The following is a 16,549-nucleotide window of genomic DNA, read 5'->3' as shown; positions in this document are numbered from 1 at the left end:
GGAATTTGTCCAGAACACGACGGGAGAAGAATCTGCATAGCTCCACCCATTCCGGGAAGAGTTCCAGATCCAGCTCCAAGAAGTAACTGCAGGAGGAAAGCCATGGCAAGCGCTGCGAGGAAGGCCGAAAAGAAGAGCCTGGAGCAGGGGACAGCCAGGAGGGCCCAGCCAGGAGCCGATTCTGACCCCAAGGACTCTGCCTCCACGACTGGCCAGCAGAAGGGACCCCAGAAGCCCCGCCACGAAGCTCCAGCCCTGGAGCCATGGATGCGGCAGACGGTGGCCCTGAAGCTGAAGGAAGTGGATGGGAGGGTGCCGGACATGTCCTCGGACGTGTTCTGCCAGAAGATGCTGCTGGATCGAGGCTTCTCCAGGTCGGACACCCTCAGCATCCAGACCTTCTTGACGGGGATCTTCTTCGTCACCTTCGCCACTGTGAACACCTGCAGGAGGTTCTGGGAAATGGTAAGCGCAAAAGGACCGGATAATTCTTTCTCTGCCTTTACAGGTAGCTGCCCTATCCAGAGGGACGAAAGGAGGATCACGGTCTCCATGCGCAACCCGCACACCCCAGGCCAAGACATCTGTACCTTCCTGAGACGCTTCTGTTTGGTTGTGAAGGAACCCTCTCACATCCTGAATGGACTCGGCTTCTGGACAGGTAAGTGGTCGGTGACCGTTAGACTTCACAGCGTACTCAGACGGACTTCGGCACCTGCCCCCGACATCCTCCCTGGGCAACTCCTACGGCCTCATCTATTACCCGGACATGCCGCGGAACTGCAGGAGATGCGGCAAGAACGGCCACGAGATGAAGGACTGCAAGGAGGATGCCTGCAGGATTTGTCGAGTGACGGGACACAGCTCGAAGGACTGCCCGAAGAAGACATCCTGCAACCTGTGTGGGCTGGCGGCTCATCTGTACAAGGATTGCCCCAAGCGTGAGAGATCCTGGGCATCGGTGGTTGCGACGACCCCAGCTACGGAGGACAAGGCCCCGATGACCAGGCCTGTGAAGGTCAAGGACGCGACGACCAAGGCCCCAGCGGCCAAGGCCGAGACGACCAAGGCCAAAGCGGTCAAGGAGTCGGTGGCCAAAGCCCCAGCGACGGTCCCAGCAGCTCCGAAGCAGAAGAAAAAGTCAAAGGAGGGTAAGAGTTCTGTCACCCCTCTCTCGATCCCTCCCCCTGCCACCCCCGTCCAATTCCCCCCCACCCCGGCCACCCCTGCTGAGGATTCCACTTTCTCTTCCTCCTTCCCCTACTCCTCAGCAGGTGTCCTTTCCCCTGCCCCGGCAGCCACTCTCCCTGCCCAGACCATGGTAGCGGTGGAATTAACCTTTCCTCCACCCGCCGCTATCTATTCCGAGGAGGATTTTCCCCTTCTTGTCTCCCCAGTTCCAACCCGGGGAAAGAGGAAGGTGGAGGACAGCCCTGCTACTGAATCCTCCAAAAAGAAGATTCTGGATTTCGTAGGCGAAAAGGAGGATACCCTCCCTGAGCCAGAAGAGATGGAGCACATGGTTGAGACCCTGGTGGCCGAGCCAGAAGAGGAGGAACTGGTGGTCGCCGAGATCGAGGCCGCGCTGCTTTACCAGATGGAGGAAGAGGGCCTGCTGGTGATCCCGTCACCAGCAGTCAACACCGACGAGGGACCACCCGACCGGAGTGGTAACTAAGGTGTATTGCCTGCGCTAACTTTTTCTTTTTTCCCTACATGATGGCTAATATTAACTTATTTTCCATTAATGTCAGGAGCATCAAGGACAAGTTCAGACGTCAGACTATTTATGCCTTCCTTACTTCCCAGTTGTGTGATGTTTATATGTTGCAGGAATGTTCCCTTCCCTCCTCTAGGTCCTTCAAACATCTGGCCAGGGAGTGGTCCCACGGTCCATCCTACTGGTCCGGTGGGGGTGACTGCAAGTCTGCGGGGGTCGCAATTCTGATCAGGGGGGGCGCATTCACGCTTGAGTCCGTCCAGGAGCTCATCTGCGGCAGGGCTCTTGTTGTAGATGGCAACTGGGCGGGAGAACCTGTCAGGTTCATCAACGTGTATGCGTCCCCACTGAAGAATGAGCGTTTGGAGCTTTTCCAGACCCTGCGGCTTCAGCTTGCCACCACCAGGACCTTAGTGATGGCCGGGGATTTCAACTGCCCCATCGAGGAGGATGGTCGTAGTTCTGGCACATCTGCCAAGTTGGACATCACGTCCAAGCTGCTCATCGAGATGGTAACCGAGGCCTCTCTTCAGGACGTGGTGGGCTCCATGGGGAGAGGCTCCACGAACTATTCGTGGAGCCGACCCGATGGCTCACTCCGCTCCAGGATTGACTTTGTGTTCACCTCTCGGGCAGTCAGGCAGAGTAGGCACTCGATGGTCTCCTGCTTCTTCTCCGACCACAGAGCCATTCACTTACAAGGTGTCCTCGGCGACGGTTTTCCGTCCGGCCCCGGCTCCTGGAAGCTGAATTGTGCTCTGCTGGCTCAGGATGAAGTCGTGGAGGAGATGAGAGCAGCCTACGCAATGTGGCAGTCCTACAAGGGTAGCTTCCAAACAGTCTCTGATTGGTGGGAATATGTTAAACTTGAGTTTCGCTGTTTCTTTCAGGCCAAGGGTCGACAACAGGCGTGTGAGAAGAGGAGGGACTTCAGAGGGCTGCAGCGCGAGCTGCGGTCGCTGCAGGACCTTCTTCACTGCGGCTGGGACGTGAGGGAGGAGCTGGAGGAGACCAAGAAGAGCCTGAAAAGGCACTTTGAGGAGGAGTCCAAGCGAATCGTCTTCCGTTCCAAAGTGGAGAATCTGGAGAAGGGTGAGAAATGTAACTCATTCTTTTTCAGGAAACTTCATGCCGGTCACACGCCCCTGAACGAGCTGCGAGACGAGAGCGGAAACATGCGACGTGGGAAGGAGGACGTGATGAGGGTCGTCAGCGACTTCTACAGCGAACTCTACTCCCACAAGACTACTGACCCTGACGCTGCTGATAAGTTCCTGTCAGGTATCACTAACCATCTTGATCCTGCAGGCACGGCAGCCTTGGACAAACCTCTGATGGTGGGCGAATTGCTCTCTGCCGCTAAATCCTTTAGGACCGGCAGGACCCCGGGCAGTGATGGTCTTCCAGCGGAGCTCTATGTAGCGCTGGGAGACCTCATCTGTCCGGACCTGTTGGACCTGTACGAGGAGATGGTGGTGGAGGGTAGAATGCCTCCATCTTTGAGGGAAGGAATGGTCACGATCCTGTACAAGCGGAAGGGAGAGAGGTGCGACCTGAGGAATTGGCGTCCCATCACTCTGCTCAACGTGGACTACAAGATCCTGGCCAAGACGATGGCGACACGACTTAAGACGGTCATCGGACGGATCATCCACCCGGACCAGACCTGCGGCATCCCTGGACGTCGCATCGCAGACAGCCTCGCTCTCGTGCGGGACACGGTCGAGTACATCAAGGTCCGCCGCGCACACGCGGCCCTGGTCCCCTTGGATCAGGAGAAGGCCTTCGACCGGGTTTCCCACGAGTTCATGGGCCGAGCTCTGCACCGGTTAGGTTTGGGTAACATGTTTTGTTCGTATGTCCGTCTGATGTATTTTGATATCCACAGCTCGGTGTTGGTGAACGGCTGGAAGACTGACCCCTTCCCTGTCCTCTCTGGGGTCAGACAAGGCTGCCCTCTATCACCTCTTCTTTTTGTTTGTGTTATAGAACTCTTCGCAGAGGCTATCCGGCAGAATGGAGAGATCAGAGGGATCACCGCACCGGGTCCGGGACGACACGAGGTCAAGTGCTCGCTCTACATGGACGACGTCACCGTCTTCTGCGCTGATCGTGGTTCAGTCGACGCCCTCGTCCAGACGTGTGAGAGGTTCGGCCGGGCTTCAGGGGCCAAAGTCAACTGCAGGAAGTCGGAAGCCATGCTCTTCGGGGATTGGCAGCCGGCCTCCTCCGCCCCCTTCCCCTTCAACATTCAACCGGATTTCCTCAAGGTGCTGGGAGTCTGGTTCGGGAAGGAAGGAGCGGCCCTCAAGTCCTGGCAAGAACGCTTGGCCAAGGTGAAGCAACGGATCGGACTCTGGAGCCTCAGACACCTCACTTGTGAGGGTAAGGCACTCGTCCTGCGTAATGAGGTCCTGCCCGTCTTGCAGTACACGGCGCAGGCCTGGCCCCCACACGTCACTGTGTGCAGGGCCATTACCAGGACAGTGTTTCACTTTGTCTGGGGATCCAAGATGGACAGAGTCAGGCGGGCCGTCATGTACAAGGAGCCTCGCAAGGGTGGGAAGGGCGTTCCAGATATCCCCACCCTCCTGCGATCCTCTTTTGTGTGTGATTGTGTCCGCCGGACTTTGCAAGTCAAGAATGGCTCCGCGGGCAGGTCCATGTCTCGCTTCTTCCTGCTTCCTCTTTGGAGGCGACTCGGCTGGGACAAGTGGGACAGCTCCTTCCCCTACAACTGGACGACGCCATGGTTCTACGGAGACGTCGTTCGATTTGTGGGGGAGCATCAACTGGAGGGACTCAAGCCCGACTTGTGGAAGCCCAAAACTATCCACAAGCTAATCAGAGCCAAGGATGACGTGGAGAACATCACAGGACTTCACCAGGACACGCTGGAGACTGTGTGGACAAATGTGTCGTCTGACAGGCTGACCAACGGGCACAAGGACTTGTCGTGGATGGCGATTCAGGGCGGACTGCCCGTCCGGTCATTCATGCATGCCCGGAACCTGTGCAAGACCCGGTACTGCCCAAGGTGCCCCTTCGTGGAGGAAACATCTTTGCACACTTTTTGGGACTGCGGATTTGCACAGCGCCTATTGACTGCACTTGAGGACGACCTGAGGAACTCTGTCCCCAGGGCGAGCCTATCGCACCATTCTGTGCTTTACGGACTCTTCCCTGGGGTTCATACCGTCGGAGCCATCCAGGAGGCTTGGCGCCTTATGAACTGCTTCAAGGATGCCGTTTGGGTCGCCAGGAACCGGCTCATCTTGAGGAGGGAGAGGATGTCCATCCAGGACTGCCGCAGGCTGATCCACAGCCTGCTCAGAGACTATTCCATCATGGATGGTCCGGAGGACGAGGATGAGGACTAAACCCCTCCTCCCCCTCTCCCCTTATGTGTCTTGTCTTTCAATAAAGCTTCGGGCCTGTGATTTTCCCCTCCCCATCCCCTTTTTCCCAATCCCCATCCCTTATCACGGTTCGTCGTACTGTATTGATTGACATGCTTTTTCTTTCAGATTGAGTGTTTTGTGTAGCATAGGGGTGTGATGTGTCTAGTTAGTGCGTCGTATCCTCATGCTATGTAAATATGATGTAGAATTCTGTGAGTACTGGGCTGCGGCACTGTACACTGTCTGTTAACTTATTTTTTGTGCTAATAAAAGATATATTCAATCAAAAAAAATCTGTTCTTATCAGTTTAATATCTGATACGTCCCCTATCTGGGGACCATATATTAAATGGATTTTTAGAACAGGGAGATGGAAAAAGAGCTTGCTCTGTCCACTCCACGCATTGACCTGGTATTGCAGTATCTCCAGGACCGGTGCACCCCTTCTTTAATGCAGTTTCTAAAATCAGAAAGAATTGAATTCAATGTTTTTTGTTCATTTTGCTTGTTTGTCGGATTTTGGGATGGACTCTTTGGCTTTGCTTTTCTTCTCCTCATTGGATTTTTCATGTTCAAAGTTGCAGAAGCCAGATTACAAGCTCATTTTGGTTCAACTTCAGCAACTGTGCATTGCATTGCCATGTAATGTGATGCAATGCTATCTTTCTAGCTCTCCCTTTTTACTTCCTTTTGGATAAACAGACATATTAGGCAAGCATTTTGGAGCTTTCACCTAAATAACTACAGGTGGTGAGATAAGCTGCACAATATAATTGACCTTTCAGTATATTGTTGCACACACACCATCTATTTAGCAAATGCCCTTGTTATCAACAGCAGCCTTTTAAACTCACCTGAGCTAACAGGTATGTGCGCTGGTTACTCTGCTGCGCTTAAAATTTCTTTTTTGGTTTGCTACAATGCCTTTTCTGAAACGTTGTCTCCTTCTGCTGGAACACTGACTTCTTTCATTTAATGCCTGCAGACTATAAAAGAGAACCCAACCCAAAAAGTTTGGTTGATTAGTCTGTGGCATTCTGTTAAACTGTTGCTTATGGCGGTCTCTGTGAGCTTCTCAGCGACATTCAGCCAGCCAGGTATCCTGCCTGCAGTAGATGGAATGTGGCAATGGAACGCTGGCTGCGCGTGTCATAATAGGCTCTGAGCCTTTATATACCTGTGCACAGCAGCAGCCACCTTCAGTCTGCTGCTGGACAGCCAGCAGCAGCAGCAGCAGGAGAGGTATGTAATCAGGAGCCCTCCTGCTAAGGGTAGACAGCTGCTCGTTCCACCCCACCCCCCGCCTTAATTGGTTCTCCTCCCTTCCAATGGTGTTGAGGCGGGTGGGAACAGCAGGGGGTGAAGGTGCTGTGTTTAAAGAGGTGGAGTTATGCAGATCTAAAACGCGTGGATTGCAGCAGCAGCAAGCCGAAAAGTGCAGGCATGTAAGGGATCTAGAGGTTGACAACATGTCTTCTTAACGGGAGTCCAGGAGCTCATCTCCACAAATGGACTTTTCAGGATCCTTGGGTGGCTCCGTAGTTTGAAACCAATTCTGGTTATCGCTTCTCGGCCTTTTGGCTAAGATCAAGTGTAGTATCTGTTCTTATCAGTTTAATATCTGATACGTCCCCTATCTGGGGACCATATATTAAATGGATTTTTAGAACAGGGAGATGGAAAAAGAGCTTGCTCTGTCCACTCCACGCATTGACCTGGTATTGCAGTATCTCCAGGACCGGTGCACCCCTTCTTTAATGCAGTTTCTAAAATCAGAAAGAATTGAATTCAATGTTTTTTGTTCATTTTGCTTGTTTGTCGGATTTTGGGATGGACTCTTTGGCTTTGCTTTTCTTCTCCTCATTGGATTTTTCATGTTCAAAGTTGCAGAAGCCAGATTACAAGCTCATTTTGGTTCAACTTCAGCAACTGTGCATTGCATTGCCATGTAATGTGATGCAATGCTATCTTTCTAGCTCTCCCTTTTTACTTCCTTTTGGATAAACAGACATATTAGGCAAGCATTTTGGAGCTTTCACCTAAATAACTACAGGTGGTGAGATAAGCTGCACAATATAATTGACCTTTCAGTATATTGTTGCACACACACCATCTATTTAGCAAATGCCCTTGTTATCAACAGCAGCCTTTTAAACTCACCTGAGCTAACAGGTATGTGCGCTGGTTACTCTGCTGCGCTTAAAATTTCTTTTTTGGTTTGCTACAATGCCTTTTCTGAAACGTTGTCTCCTTCTGCTGGAACACTGACTTCTTTCATTTAATGCCTGCAGACTATAAAAGAGAACCCAACCCAAAAAGTTTGGTTGATTAGTCTGTGGCATTCTGTTAAACTGTTGCTTATGGCGGTCTCTGTGAGCTTCTCAGCGACATTCAGCCAGCCAGGTATCCTGCCTGCAGTAGATGGAATGTGGCAATGGAACGCTGGCTGCGCGTGTCATAATAGGCTCTGAGCCTTTATATACCTGTGCACAGCAGCAGCCACCTTCAGTCTGCTGCTGGACAGCCAGCAGCAGCAGCAGCAGGAGAGGTATGTAATCAGGAGCCCTCCTGCTAAGGGTAGACAGCTGCTCGTTCCACCCCACCCCCCGCCTTAATTGGTTCTCCTCCCTTCCAACGGTGTTGAGGCGGGTGGGAACAGCAGGGGGTGAAGGTGCTGTGTTTAAAGAGGTGGAGTTATGCAGATCTAAAACGCGTGGATTGCAGCAGCAGCAAGCCGAAAAGTGCAGGCATGTAAGGGATCTAGAGGTTGACAACATGTCTTCTTAACGGGAGTCCAGGAGCTCATCTCCACAAATGGACTTTTCAGGATCCTTGGGTGGCTCCGTAGTTTGAAACCAATTCTGGTTATCGCTTCTCGGCCTTTTGGCTAAGATCAAGTGTAGTATCTGTTCTTATCAGTTTAATATCTGATACGTCCCCTATCTGGGGACCATATATTAAATGGATATTTAGAACAGGGAGATGGAAAAAGAGCTTGCTCTGTCCACTCCACGCATTGACCTGGTATTGCAGTATCTCCAGGACCGGTGCACCCCTTCTTTAATGCAGTTTCTAAAATCAGAAAGAATTGAATTCAATGTTTTTTGTTCATTTTGCTTGTTTGTCGGATTTTGGGATGGACTCTTTGGCTTTGCTTTTCTTCTCCTCATTGGATTTTTCATGTTCAAAGTTGCAGAAGCCAGATTACAAGCTCATTTTGGTTCAACTTCAGCAACTGTGCATTGCATTGCCATGTAATGTGATGCAATGCTATCTTTCTAGCTCTCCCTTTTTACTTCCTTTTGGATAAACAGACATATTAGGCAAGCATTTTGGAGCTTTCACCTAAATAACTACAGGTGGTGAGATAAGCTGCACAATATAATTGACCTTTCAGTATATTGTTGCACACACACCATCTATTTAGCAAATGCCCTTGTTATCAACAGCAGCCTTTTAAACTCACCTGAGCTAACAGGTATGTGCGCTGGTTACTCTGCTGCGCTTAAAATTTCTTTTTTGGTTTGCTACAATGCCTTTTCTGAAACGTTGTCTCCTTCTGCTGGAACACTGACTTCTTTCATTTAATGCCTGCAGACTATAAAAGAGAACCCAACCCAAAAAGTTTGGTTGATTAGTCTGTGGCATTCTGTTAAACTGTTGCTTATGGCGGTCTCTGTGAGCTTCTCAGCGACATTCAGCCAGCCAGGTATCCTGCCTGCAGTAGATGGAATGTGGCAATGGAACGCTGGCTGCGCGTGTCATAATAGGCTCTGAGCCTTTATATACCTGTGCACAGCAGCAGCCACCTTCAGTCTGCTGCTGGACAGCCAGCAGCAGCAGCAGTAGGAGAGGTATGTAATCAGGAGCCCTCCTGCTAAGGGTAGACAGCTGCTCGTTCCACCCCACCCCCCGCCTTAATTGGTTCTCCTCCCTTCCAACGGTGTTGAGGCGGGTGGGAACAGCAGGGGGTGAAGGTGCTGTGTTTAAAGAGGTGGAGTTATGCAGATCTAAAACGCGTGGATTGCAGCAGCAGCAAGCCGAAAAGTGCAGGCATGTAAGGGATCTAGAGGTTGACAACATGTCTTCTTAACGGGAGTCCAGGAGCTCATCTCCACAAATGGACTTTTCAGGATCCTTGGGTGGCTCCGTAGTTTGAAACCAATTCTGGTTATCGCTTCTCGGCCTTTTGGCTAAGATCAAGTGTAGTATCTGTTCTTATCAGTTTAATATCTGATACGTCCCCTATCTGGGGACCATATATTAAATGGATTTTTAGAACAGGGAGATGGAAAAAGAGCTTGCTCTGTCCACTCCACGCATTGACCTGGTATTGCAGTATCTCCAGGACCGGTGCACCCCTTCTTTAATGCAGTTTCTAAAATCAGAAAGAATTGAATTCAATGTTTTTTGTTCATTTTGCTTGTTTGTCGGATTTTGGGATGGACTCTTTGGCTTTGCTTTTCTTCTCCTCATTGGATTTTTCATGTTCAAAGTTGCAGAAGCCAGATTACAAGCTCATTTTGGTTCAACTTCAGCAACTGTGCATTGCATTGCCATGTAATGTGATGCAATGCTATCTTTCTAGCTCTCCCTTTTTACTTCCTTTTGGATAAACAGACATATTAGGCAAGCATTTTGGAGCTTTCACCTAAATAACTACAGGTGGTGAGATAAGCTGCACAATATAATTGACCTTTCAGTATATTGTTGCACACACACCATCTATTTAGCAAATGCCCTTGTTATCAACAGCAGCCTTTTAAACTCACCTGAGCTAACAGGTATGTGCGCTGGTTACTCTGCTGCGCTTAAAATTTCTTTTTTGGTTTGCTACAATGCCTTTTCTGAAACGTTGTCTCCTTCTGCTGGAACACTGACTTCTTTCATTTAATGCCTGCAGACTATAAAAGAGAACCCAACCCAAAAAGTTTGGTTGATTAGTCTGTGGCATTCTGTTAAACTGTTGCTTATGGCGGTCTCTGTGAGCTTCTCAGCGACATTCAGCCAGCCAGGTATCCTGCCTGCAGTAGATGGAATGTGGCAATGGAACGCTGGCTGCGCGTGTCATAATAGGCTCTGAGCCTTTATATACCTGTGCACAGCAGCAGCCACCTTCAGTCTGCTGCTGGACAGCCAGCAGCAGCAGCAGCAGGAGAGGTATGTAATCAGGAGCCCTCCTGCTAAGGGTAGACAGCTGCTCGTTCCACCCCACCCCCCGCCTTAATTGGTTCTCCTCCCTTCCAACGGTGTTGAGGCGGGTGGGAACAGCAGGGGGTGAAGGTGCTGTGTTTAAAGAGGTGGAGTTATGCAGATCTAAAACGCGTGGATTGCAGCAGCAGCAAGCCGAAAAGTGCAGGCATGTAAGGGATCTAGAGGTTGACAACATGTCTTCTTAACGGGAGTCCAGGAGCTCATCTCCACAAATGGACTTTTCAGGATCCTTGGGTGGCTCCGTAGTTTGAAACCAATTCTGGTTATCGCTTCTCGGCCTTTTGGCTAAGATCAAGTGTAGTATCTGTTCTTATCAGTTTAATATCTGATACGTCCCCTATCTGGGGACCATATATTAAATGGATTTTTAGAACAGGGAGATGGAAAAAGAGCTTGCTCTGTCCACTCCACGCATTGACCTGGTATTGCAGTATCTCCAGGACCGGTGCACCCCTTCTTTAATGCAGTTTCTAAAATCAGAAAGAATTGAATTCAATGTTTTTTGTTCATTTTGCTTGTTTGTCGGATTTTGGGATGGACTCTTTGGCTTTGCTTTTCTTCTCCTCATTGGATTTTTCATGTTCAAAGTTGCAGAAGCCAGATTACAAGCTCATTTTGGTTCAACTTCAGCAACTGTGCATTGCATTGCCATGTAATGTGATGCAATGCTATCTTTCTAGCTCTCCCTTTTTACTTCCTTTTGGATAAACAGACATATTAGGCAAGCATTTTGGAGCTTTCACCTAAATAACTACAGGTGGTGAGATAAGCTGCACAATATAATTGACCTTTCAGTATATTGTTGCACACACACCATCTATTTAGCAAATGCCCTTGTTATCAACAGCAGCCTTTTAAACTCACCTGAGCTAACAGGTATGTGCGCTGGTTACTCTGCTGCGCTTAAAATTTCTTTTTTGGTTTGCTACAATGCCTTTTCTGAAACGTTGTCTCCTTCTGCTGGAACACTGACTTCTTTCATTTAATGCCTGCAGACTATAAAAGAGAACCCAACCCAAAAAGTTTGGTTGATTAGTCTGTGGCATTCTGTTAAACTGTTGCTTATGGCGGTCTCTGTGAGCTTCTCAGCGACATTCAGCCAGCCAGGTATCCTGCCTGCAGTAGATGGAATGTGGCAATGGAACGCTGGCTGCGCGTGTCATAATAGGCTCTGAGCCTTTATATACCTGTGCACAGCAGCAGCCACCTTCAGTCTGCTGCTGGACAGCCAGCAGCAGCAGCAGCAGGAGAGGTATGTAATCAGGAGCCCTCCTGCTAAGGGTAGACAGCTGCTCGTTCCACCCCACCCCCCGCCTTAATTGGTTCTCCTCCCTTCCAACGGTGTTGAGGCGGGTGGGAACAGCAGGGGGTGAAGGTGCTGTGTTTAAAGAGGTGGAGTTATGCAGATCTAAAACGCGTGGATTGCAGCAGCAGCAAGCCGAAAAGTGCAGGCATGTAAGGGATCTAGAGGTTGACAACATGTCTTCTTAACGGGAGTCCAGGAGCTCATCTCCACAAATGGACTTTTCAGGATCCTTGGGTGGCTCCGTAGTTTGAAACCAATTCTGGTTATCGCTTCTCGGCCTTTTGGCTAAGATCAAGTGTAGTATCTGTTCTTATAAGAACACAAGAGCTATGATCTACACTTGACGAGAGCGATCGAACTCGGAAGGAGAAGAGCTTCGGAGCCCAGCTGACATCGGAGAAGGAAGGCGGATATCGGTGGGAGGAAGAAGCTCTAAAGAATCCAGAAGAAGACGAAGACTCGGAGAAGAATCGGGCTGTCCTGTGGAATCTTCGAGGAAGAAAATCATCGAGACAAAGACCTTTCGGGGAATTTGTCCAGAACACGACGGGAGAAGAATCTGCATAGCTCCACCCATTCCGGGAAAAGTTCCAGATCCAGCTCCAAGAAGTAACTGCAGGAGGAAAGCCATGGCAAGCGCTGCGAGGAAGGCCGAAAAGAAGAGCCTGGAGCAGGGGACAGCCAGGAGGGCCCAGCCAGGACCCGATTCTGACCCCAAGGACTCTGCCTCCACGACTGGCCAGCAGAAGGGACCCCAGAAGCCCCGCCACGAAGCTCCAGCCCTGGAGCCATGGATGCGGCAGACGGTGGCCCTGAAGCTGAAGGAAGTGGATGGGAGGGTGCCGGACATGTCCTCGGACGTGTTCTGCCAGAAGATGCTGCTGGATCGAGGCTTCTCCAGGTCGGACACCCTCAGCATCCAGACCTTCTTGACGGGGATCTTCTTCGTCACCTTCGCCACTGTGAACACCTGCAGGAGGTTCTGGGAAATGGTAAGCGCAAAAGGACCAGATAATTCTTTCTCTGCCTTTACAGGTAGCTGCCCTATCCAGAGGGACGAAAGGAGGATCACGGTCTCCATGCGCAACCCGCACACCCCAGGCCAAGACATCTGTACCTTCCTGAGACGCTTCTGTTTGGTTGTGAAGGAACCTTCTCACATCCTGAATGGACTCGGCTTCTGGACAGGTAAGTGGTCGGTGACCGTTAGACTTCACAGGGACCTGGCGTACTCAGACGGACTTCGGCACCTGCCCCCGACATTCTCCCTGGGCAACTCCTACGGCCTCATCTATTACCCGGACATGCCGCGGAACTGCAGGAGATGCGGCAAGAACGGCCACGAGATGAAGGACTGCAAGGAGGATGCCTGCAGGATTTGTCGAGTGACGGGACACAGCTCGAAGGACTGCCCGAAGAAGACGTCCTGCAACCTGTGTGGGCTGGCGGCTCATCTGTACAAGGATTGCCCCAAGCGTGAGAGATCCTGGGCATCGGTGGTTGCGACGACCCCAGCTACGGAGGACAAGGACCCGATGACCAGGCCTGTGAAGTTCAAGGACGCGACGACCAAGGCCCCAGCGGCCAAGGCCGAGACGACCAAGGCCAAAGCGGTCAAGGAGTCGGTGGCCAAAGCCCCAGCGACGGTCCCAGCAGCTCCGAAGCAGAAGAAAAAGTCAAAGGAGGGTAAGAGTTCTGTCACCCCTCTCTCGATCCCTCCCCCTGCCACCCCCGTCCAATCCCCCCCCACCCCGGCCACCCCTGCTGAGGATTCCACTTCCTCTTCCTCCTTCCCCTACTCCTCAGCAGGTGTCCTTTCCCCTGCCCCGGCAGCCACTCTCCCTCCCCAGACCATGGTAGCGGTGGAATTAACCTTTCCTCCACCCGCCGCTATCTATTCCGAGGAGGATTTTCCCCTTCTTGTCTCCCCAGTTCCAACCCGGGGAAAGAGGAAGGTGGAGGACAGCCCTGCTACTGAATCCTCCAAAAAGAAGATTCTGGATTTCGTAGGCGAAAAGGAGGATACCCTCCCTGAGCCAGAAGAGATGGAGCACATGGTTGAGACCCTGGTGGCCGAGCCAGAAGATGAGGAACTGGTGGTCGCCGAGATCGAGGCCGCGCTGCTTGACCAGATGGAGGAAGAGGGCCTGCTGGTGATCCCGTCACCAGCAGTCAACACCGACGAGGGACCACCCGACCGGAGTGGTAACTAAGGTGTATTGCCTGCGCTAACTTTTTCTTTTTTCCCTACATGATGGTGACGCGCCCCCTGGGACATATTCCTTTTTGAGGGGAATACCCGGCACCGGATCAGATGGGGTGTTGTAGTCTCCGAGCGGCTGTGACCCGGTCCCGTGCCCAGGGCGTCAAGCTATGTGTTATGTGGCAGTCCTTACTGATGTTATTAGAGTTCTTTTTGTGTCGACTACGCCACCCGTTGTGATGCGGTCACTGTGGCCGCCGCTGCAGCAGGGTCCGCTGAGGCTGATGGTGGGTGCGCAGCTTGGTGAGATAACCCCCAACGGGAGGGGTATAGCCTCAGAGGGGACAGGCGCAGAGGATGGGGGTTGTGGTGGTGCAGCATAGATGATAAAGGAAGACAGAGTCGGGTTGTGCAGTTAAGGGTTTTACTCACTGCTGATGTTCCTGGTCACTCTAGCTCCAAGTGACCACCCGAGCCGTGCTGCGTCCACCAGGTCCTGGATCCAGCCAACCCCCAAACAAGTCCGGAGCGTGGCCCTGAGCTCCCCCTCTGTCCTTTCTTCAGCCGTCCCCACCAGTGATTCACCTAAGTCCAGCTCCCTCGGGCCTTCTGTTGGGCAACCTTTGGCCTTAGGTTCCCTGACCCTTCCTGTGGTGTGCCTTCAGGGTGAATGTAGTGGGTGACCGTGACAGACACTGCCCACGGTCTCCGGTCTCTGGCTGGGGAATGTCTTTACCCCCACCAGCTTGGGTTCCGGTACCCTCTTGCTGACTCCTCACCCGGTGCTCTAATTTGGGTTCTTGGGTCCCTTCTTTGTCTCCCTCTGGGTCTTTCTTCACTCCACTCTCTCTCTTCAGGGCCTCTCTTTCTTTCAGCTGCTCCTCTGCCAGCTTCCGCTCCTCCTCTCCTGCTGACTTGTCCTCTGCACTGACTGACTCTCTGCGTCTGACAGGCTCCTCTGCGTCTGACCCTGATCTAAGTTGGTGCCCTCCTTATATATCCCTCTATGTGTGAGCTCAGGTGACCAGCACCCAATGAGCTCCTATCACTACCCAGACTGCTCCCCCTATCTGCCCCTACACTACACGGGATGTTCCTCCCCCCTCCCACTCCAGCCAGGAACAGGCTCGGTCGCACCTGCACATTTCTAAGTGGGAGTGCCGTCGGCCTGCTCCCCGGAAATGGGATGTATGTAGTGCATGCAGTCTATCTGAGCTCAGTTCCACACTCCATCCTTACCCGGGAGTGGAATATCACACCTCTGGCTGAGGTGCAATACCCCTGTAGCAGCCGGATCCTCAGGGTGCTACATTCCCCCCTGGCAAATCACAGCACGTCCTCGGGCTGTAAAGACATAAAACACCATAACATACAAAAATTTTTTTTTTTTCATATAAACATATAAAACATATAAAACATTATATAAAACAGTAGATATATTTATATAAATAACATTCTCGTCGTCTCTTTCTTTCTTCCTCCTCTGGTCACCGTGCAACTCGTGACCAGGTAAAGTGCGACCGAAAAGCAGTTTCTCATAAAACCAGTAGGGGGCGCCTTAGAAAGCGCAACTATGTACAGGGGAGTTTGGCCGTTCTCAGTCCCCGGCCAAGTAAAGGGATGGCTGCTCACAGTCCTCAGCCTGGTTTGGGTAGGGGACACACGGGTTAAACTGTTCACTGGTCCCTACGGGGACTAAACTTTAAAGCAGCCACGGTTACTTGGGTACCCCGACAGGTAACTATATACAGTCCTTTGTACTATTTCAGTCATAGTACCTTCTAGCCTTGAACCCGTCCGGGTCTTCTGGCTCCTCCTCCCTACACCGCAACTCCTCCTCTGTCAGGCGATGCACGTGGAGGGCGTAAGGTCCCTTGGCACACTTGTGCCGGGTGAACGTTACCTCGTCACCGACGTAGAGGTCACGGCCTTTGTGACCCTCTGGCAGGTGGGACTCGACATCCCGTCGGGTAACGAAGACGTCACCCATGGTGTTCCGGTCCTTTATGAAGCCCCACCCATGCTGCGCATTAAACTTTATTACCGTCCCGATGGTACGGGGACGATCTGCTGCATAGGGGTCCCTTCTGGTCCGACTCTTTTGCTCCGCGCTGCGGGTCCGGGCCCATTGCTCTCTGACCCGCCTCTCCTCCCGTTCTCTCTTAAACTCTGCCAGCTGTTGACGGCAACACTCGGTGCGTTCAGCTGCAGCTGCCCGAGTCTCTCCGGTGAACCCCATCAAATCTTCTCCCGTGGGGTCCCACACGAATTGGGCTTCTTCTAGTGGAGGCGAGACCCGAGTCACGGGCTTTGGAGCCGGGATCAGGGGCTCACACAGGGGACCTAACTTCTTTTGTCGCTCCCGTTCCAAGAATTCTTCGGGCCAGATGAAGGGCCGCCCGTCCGGCCACGCTAGCTGGCTGAAGGGGTCCTCTCCCAGATATGGCACCCTTGGTGTTTCGGGTGCGGGCGCGATGGTGGGGGCGCCCAGGTTACCCAGGCCTTGCGGCCAGGCCGGGGGCATCTGGAAGGTAAATGGAACTGTTAACACGGCGGCACCCTGGGCCACCTGGCCTTGCGACCAGGCCGGAGGCTCCGCGGAGGTAGATGGCTCTGCTGGGGATGCGGCGCCCGGAAACGCTAGGCCTTGCGACCAGGCCGGAGGCTTCCCTTCCTTCGCCACGCTCCGGGTCACGACGCGTGAC

At 52.1% G+C, this 16,549-nt stretch overlaps 5 non-coding genes and 1 pseudogene across 5 annotated transcripts; all 6 read left to right on the top strand.

Moving 5' to 3' along the window:
* The first annotated feature begins 5,372 nt into the window (after nucleotides 1-5,372).
* Nucleotides 5,373-5,567, top strand: LOC141203183 (U2 spliceosomal RNA). Its single transcript, XR_012274318.1, has one exon. It is a non-coding gene; the product is annotated as a U2 spliceosomal RNA (small nuclear RNA).
* A 1,115-nt stretch (nucleotides 5,568-6,682) lies between these two features.
* On the top strand, nucleotides 6,683-6,873 carry LOC141203408 (U2 spliceosomal RNA). The gene has a single exon (XR_012274453.1). It is a non-coding gene; the product is annotated as a U2 spliceosomal RNA (small nuclear RNA).
* Nucleotides 6,874-7,988: 1,115 nt separating this feature from the next.
* Nucleotides 7,989-8,179, top strand: LOC141203803 (U2 spliceosomal RNA). Its single transcript, XR_012274828.1, has one exon. It is a non-coding gene; the product is annotated as a U2 spliceosomal RNA (small nuclear RNA).
* Nucleotides 8,180-9,294: 1,115 nt separating this feature from the next.
* Nucleotides 9,295-9,485, top strand: LOC141203397 (U2 spliceosomal RNA). The gene has a single exon (XR_012274442.1). It is a non-coding gene; the product is annotated as a U2 spliceosomal RNA (small nuclear RNA).
* Nucleotides 9,486-10,600: 1,115 nt separating this feature from the next.
* LOC141203386 (U2 spliceosomal RNA) lies at nucleotides 10,601-10,791 on the top strand. Its single transcript, XR_012274431.1, has one exon. It is a non-coding gene; the product is annotated as a U2 spliceosomal RNA (small nuclear RNA).
* A 1,115-nt stretch (nucleotides 10,792-11,906) lies between these two features.
* Nucleotides 11,907-11,984, top strand: LOC141203309 (U2 spliceosomal RNA; annotated as a pseudogene).
* Nucleotides 11,985-16,549: the final 4,565 nt, after the last annotated feature.

The sequence above is a fragment of the Phyllobates terribilis genome, unplaced genomic scaffold (assembly GCF_046119375.1).
Source record: "Phyllobates terribilis strain yellow unplaced genomic scaffold, ASM4611937v1 Scaffold_124__1_contigs__length_5142088, whole genome shotgun sequence".
In the NCBI taxonomy this organism is placed as follows: Eukaryota; Metazoa; Chordata; class Amphibia; order Anura; family Dendrobatidae; genus Phyllobates; species Phyllobates terribilis.
This window is presented reverse-complemented; position numbering and strand designations above follow the sequence as displayed.